General features: G+C 42.8%; 1 pseudogene; it reads right to left on the minus strand.

Moving 5' to 3' along the window:
* Window positions 1-4,130: 4,130 nt before the first annotated feature.
* On the minus strand, window positions 4,131-4,547 carry LOC110313773 (annotated as a pseudogene).
* Between the last annotated feature and the right edge of the window lie 1,909 nt (window positions 4,548-6,456).

The raw sequence follows: 6,456 nt of genomic DNA on the forward strand, positions 1-6,456 counted from the left end.
GAATCTGTGGGTGGATTGGGAGAAAAGGGGGGCTGATATTGGGATGAAAAGAGAATAAGTAAATTAAATTTAAAAAATACTTGGCTTAAAAAAAAAGCTGGGCAGTGGTGGCACATACTTTTAATCTCAGCGCTTGGTGGGGAGAGGCAGGTAGATCTCTGTGAGTTTGAGGGTACCTTTTTGTACAGCGCTAGTTCCAGCCAGGGCTACATAGAGAAACTGTCTTGAAAAAACATACATAAATAAATAAATACCGGATTTTATCATAAAGATCACAATAAAGTATTTTAAAGCAAAAAATTTAATATGCTGAAAAAACATTCAGAAGTAGAGTTCTGAGGCAGGCTAAAAAGACAGGAAGTTGGGAGGGCATGAGGAAGCAGGGAGCCCCTTCATCTTGAAATCTAGCTTTTGTTATTCCAGCTCTCAGTGAACTGGAGACAGAGGAGTCAGAGAGCCAGGAAATGTCAAGACTAATGACAGGGAAAATTGCATATGGAGACAATGTGTGCCTACCTAAACCCAAAATGACATGTAGTCTCAAGTTTTGACACCTCTCGCATCCATTAATTTTGGCAACTTCTTTGTAACTTTAAACCTTTTTAACCTTGTTCTAGAACACACTCTGAACAGTGTATAAAAAAAGCTGGGGAGAGATTGTTCTTTTACAGGTTTAGCGATGTAACTTGAGAGATGTAATCTGCCATCAATCCCTGGGACCCATGCTTATACACCGCCACCACCAGCACTGCCACCACCATAATCCTATATGTGCCTATTGTAAAGAAAGCACCCAAATATGACCCTCCTCTGAGAAGCCTATATCCACACTTGGTTATTATGTCTGATTTTTTCCAACTGCCTTTCTTCCCTAAAACTTTTTTCTGAGATTTAAAATTTGGGGTTTCATTTACTTTTATTTAAGTGTATGAATGTTGATCTGAATGTATATCTGTGCATCACACAAGTACAATGCCATTGAAAATGTTTTGTTTGTTTGCTTTGTGTGTGTGTGTGTGTGTGTGTGTGTGTCCCAATGCCCAGGAATAAGTTTAGGGGACAGGCTGCTATCTACAGACAGCCTTCTTCCATACTGTAGGTCCTGGGAATTGAACTCAGATTGCCAGACTTAGCAGCAGATGCCTTTCCCACATGGTCCATCTCTCCTTCCCTACCCCATTTAAAATAATTTCTGTAAAATGTTATTAGGGGTTTGAGTAGGTTAGAAGACACACTAACAGAGTTGACATTCTCCTTCCATCACCTGGTTTCCAGAGACACGATTCAGATTGCCAGGCATGGCAGAGGGGAAAATTAAAATAATTTTAGAAACATTCAATTTTACGTGTATGAATGTTCACATGCATGTGAGTCTGTGTATCATGTCCATGCCTGGTACCTGGGGAGGCCAGAGGTGAACACTAGAGCTGCTTAAACTAGAGGTAATAATAGTTTCGAGCCACCATGTGGGTTCTGAGAATAACATTCAGGTCCTTTGAAACAGGAGCAAGTACTCAAAGCCGCAGAGCCATTTCTTCAACCTTAATGTGTTTTCAAACTTAATTTTTAAAGGCTTGGCATGGTGGTGTATACCTTTAATCAGAGGCAGAGGCAGGAGGAGGCAGAAGGAGGCAGGAGGATGAGGCAGGAGGAGGAGGCAGGAGGAGGAGGAGGAAGAGGCAGGAGGAGGAGGAGGAGGCAGGAGGAGGCAGGAGGCAGAGGCATCTCTGAGTTCAAAGCCAGTCTGGTCAGCCTGGTCTACTTAGTGAGTTCCAGTGTAGCCAAGACTGTGTAGAGAGATCCTGTCTCAAAACAAAAAACAGTGTAGTTAATTTTTATGTAACATGTGGTTTGTGCGTACGTGAGTGTGTATGTATGTATGTATGTATGTATGTATGTATGTATGTATGTCTGTATGTATATTTGAGCCTGTGGGGCTCGATGATGTCTCATCAGATCATGTTCTCTCCTTCCATGATGTGTCCTCCTGGACTGAGCTCAGATCTTTAGGCATGGTGGCAAGCACCTTCCACTCTGAGTCATTTCATAACCTCTACCTCCTTTTTAATCTTTTTTTTTTTTGAAGAGGATATGGAACATATCTCTGTGTCTCTCTCTGTCTCCCTGTCCTGCTCTCTGTGTTCCTGTTCCTGAGGGGTACAGGGAGGAGGGGTAAGATGACATTCACCAGCACTGGCTCTCTTGGTCCATCACAGGGATCCTAGGGCTTGAACTCTGGTTTTCAGGCTTGTTACCAAGCACATGGTGAGGCATCTTGTAGGCTCTTTTATTTTTCTTTCTTTTTCTTTTCTCTTTCCTGTTGTTGTTGTTGTTGTTGTTGTTGTTGTTTCCCCTTATTTTGGACAAGGACTCACTCTGTAGCCCAGATTGGCTTCAGGCTCATGGCAGGTCTCCTTCCTCAGATTTCCAAGTGCTGTGATTATAGGTGTGATCTACCAAAGTAAGTTCAATTTCTCCATTGAAAATGTTATTTTAAAATGTCCCAGTTGTTGGGACTGGGTTGCATCCATATGAGTTGCTGGCCAAACAGGTCCCAAGCAGATCCTCAAACAAGCCAGGCTGTTGCCAAGACAATAGGTTTCTTTCTTCAAAATGACAGCAAAGCCCCGTTGCTGAAGACAACACACACACACACACACACACACACACACACACACACACACCAGTAAACATGGAGTGATTGACTTGGTGCCAACATAGAATATCCACCCCTACATTCTAGTGTCTTTGGTACTGGAAAGTACTCTGCAGGCTACCACAGGAGAAAGGCGAACAGCAACCTCTCCAATACCTACAATACTGTTATGCCTGAAAAAAAAAATGCTAGGGCAATGGTGACATAACCAACCAATGTTTGATTTGACTTAAAGCCACCCCACGAGATGGAAGTTATATCTGATACTACTTAGGTGAGCAAGAACCAGAGACCAGATAGCCCAGAGACCTAGGGTAGAACCAAATACTACTAGTCTTACAAAAAGTAGTAATAACATGATTGCTAAGGATATTCTGTAATACTTGCAGGTTGCTGCCTTATTCAACCATCATCGGAGAGGCTTCCTCTTGCAGCAGACAGGAACGGGTATAGAGGCTTACAGCCAGACACTGCACAGAGACGGGGCAGGGGCTGACTTTAGAACACACCGTTCTAAATTAGAGTAATCGGATGTCTCCATAAATCTTTCCCTTCAGAGCTCAGGGAACCTCCTAGAAGAGGAGTCAGAAAGAGTGTTAATAGCCAGAGGGGGTGGAGGACACCAGGAGAACAAGGCCCTGTAAAAATCAACATGAGCAAAGCACAGGCGAACTCACTGAGACTGAGGCAGCATGCACATGGCCTGCACAGGTCTTCGCTGCTGACTCCTCTGTGTATATATTACGGCTCTTAGTTTAGTAATTTTTTTTTCAGAGCTGAGGACCGAATCCAGGGCCTTGTGATTGCTAAGCAAGTGCTCTACCACTGAGCTAAATCCCCAACCCCCAGTTTAGTATTCTTATGGGACTCCTGAGTATGTGAGTGAATGGATCTCTAATATTTGTGTTTTCTTTTTGGCACTTTTCCTTCCTTTAGTTTGCCTTGTCCAACTTTGATGTGATTTTTTTTTTTGCTTTATCCTATTATATTTTATTTTGTTGTGTTTTGTTATCTCTTAATAGCCTGTTCTTTTCTGAAGAGACCCAGAAAAGGAGTGGATCTGGATGGGGGTGGAAGTGGAGAGGAATTGGGAGGAGTGGAGGGGCTGAAAATTGTAATCAGAATATATTGTATGAAAAGTAGGCTATTTTCAATAACAAGGTAAATTCTCAGTCATGTGTAGTTGTTTATGCCTTTAATCCTAGCACTAGGTAGGCAGAAGCAGATGGGCATCTTTGAGTTTGGGGTCAGCCTGATCTACATAATCAGTCTCAGGCCAGTGCTGGCTACATAGTGTTACCCTATCTCAAAATCAGACACACAAACAAGAAAATGTTTGAGTCCAGAAGTCCACAAAGCATATAAACACCGATCTCAGTCAGACAGGGATAGGTTATTGAGCATTTGCCCCAGGACTGATCAATCAGGGCTGCAAAACAGACCCAGGAGCTGATTGCAAGCCCCTACCAGAATCCTACAGACCTTTTTTTTTTTTTCCCAAAAGGAGCTCTGGCAAAGTTTTATTAAAGGAAAACTTTCTTGTTTGCTTCTCACCAGTCTGTTCTGTCATGCTTCTAATAATATCAGAATCACCTGGGTCAATGATAGCCAGTGTGCATACTCTGTAGTATTTTCCACATGCTGTGCCCAGTTCAATATTATTGCCACTGTAGTGATGGTCCCCAGTTTTAGCCAACATGACATAGTAATCTATTTAAGATTTCCTCAAAGCTGGATAGTTGTTGGCAAGGATAACCAACTTCGCTTTGCCTTGTCTGATCATCTTCAGAGTCTGTTTGTACCCCAGCACGTACTTCCCACTTTTCACAACAAGTTGGAGTCTAGAGTTGATTGACTCCAGAGACTTTTTCGTCTTCTTTGTGGCCACCATCTTCCTGCCTTACATGCGGGACAACCCCCAACCAAGACCAGCAGCCAAGATCCCTACAGACCTTTTTAAGCCTGATATCCACAAACATCTGTGCCAAGTTATTCCACTGATCAGGATTTAGGGATAGGGGACTTTCTTAGAAAATGTCTTTGTTTTACATTTATCCTGTTCCCATTGGTTGGGTTATTCAACTATGGCAGGGGACTTGCCTTGTCTAACATTCATGTTTTAACTTGCCAACCAGGATGTCAGTTACCCATGTACCTGATTCTTTCTGCCAAGTAGGATGTCAATTCCCACAGAAGTCTTGGGAACTTAAAACTTCACTCGACCCCTACTCAAAATGGAAGTCTTATTCCAAATGGTGTTTTTATATTGGTGTAGGCATCTCTCTTATATTGGGGTCCATCCCAGGGGCAGCTTATAAAGGCAAAACCCACAAAAGCTCAAACAAAAGTGCAGAAAATGCTGCCATACAGTTGGTTCGGGTCCAAGCTTATTGTGGCTAACTATGCAAAGCAGTTCTAACTGACTTCTATTGTGATTTGGTGTTTCCAAGAACACCAAAGGACAGAACATAACAGAATATGCAATCAAGTCGGGCACGAGAAAGTTTCCTTGTAAGAGTAGTAACAGCACATGAAAAACTTTCCTTGTAACATTAGTAACAGCACAAAATGCCTGCCTAGACAGGCAGTAGGTACTCAGGCCTTAACAGAAAAGAAAGAGGAAAAAAAATCTCCCCGAAAGTCTCATTCTAATACACAGGGTTTGTGTGACACTTTTCCTAGGGAGACATGAACACCTACTTGCCTTAGATAAGGAGCTGACAACAGACCAAAGTAAGGATACTGTCAAAGTCCAACTTGGTGAGCCAATGAGCTTTACTGGGATTACTCACGGGAGTGTGGGTGAATGATGACTTATAGTATCAGAAATGATTCAAGGGCAGCTATATCAGCAATATATGTAGGGAGGGAGGGGAGGTGCTTAGTTTATCTGGGCAGTTTCAGCCTTTGCATTGCTTACTTCCTGAGCTTAACTGAGCTTCTCTGCAGGATGTGATGTTCCAATCCCCCTTAGAACAGTGCTTCCCAAACTTGTTCACGCTGTAACCCTTTAATTCAGTTCCTCAAGTTGCTTTTATTTTTATTTTCTGTTGTTTGTTTTTTTTTGTTTTTCTTTTTTTTGTTTTGAGACAGGGTTTCTCTGTGTAGCCCTGGCTATCCTGGAACTTACACTATAGACTAGGCTGGCCTCGAACTCAGAAATCTGCCTGCCTCTGCCTCCCAAGCACTGGGATTAAAGGCGTGCGCCGCCACTGCATGGCTCACTTCCTCATGTTGTGGTGATCCCCAAGCACAAAATTATTTTCATTGCTACTCTTCATAATTGTAATTTTGTTACTGTTATGAATTATAATGTAACTATCTGATATCCAGGATATCTGATCTGCAACTCCTGGGAAAAGGACTTTTAACTCCCAAAGGGGTTTTAACCCACAGGTTGAAAACCATTGCTTTAGAACATCCTGTGTCTTAATGAGCTTCCCTCCAAAATAGAAAGTTTTAATTTCAGAGGCATTTGCTACACAACACATATGTGGTGGTTTGAATACATTTGGTCTATGGGAGTGACACTGCTAGGAGATATGGTCGTATTGGGGTATATGTGGCCTTGTTGGAAGAAGTGCTTAAACTGTGGAAGTGGGCTTAACCCAAGATTACCCTGCCACAGGGCACAGTCACTTGGAGAAGTTTGACTGTGCTTACTCTAACTGGGCTGTTCAGAAGTGCGAAGGCACCACTCCAGGGACGGGAAAGCAAAGTCTGAGATGTAGAAAGCCAGAGCTAGTTTGGGGGTCTCCGGGCCTGCAACGAAGCCAGGGCCTTGGGGTTCTTAGACTCTT

This window comes from Mus pahari, chromosome X, assembly GCF_900095145.1.
Source record: "Mus pahari chromosome X, PAHARI_EIJ_v1.1, whole genome shotgun sequence".
NCBI classification, from domain to species: domain Eukaryota; kingdom Metazoa; phylum Chordata; class Mammalia; order Rodentia; family Muridae; genus Mus; species Mus pahari.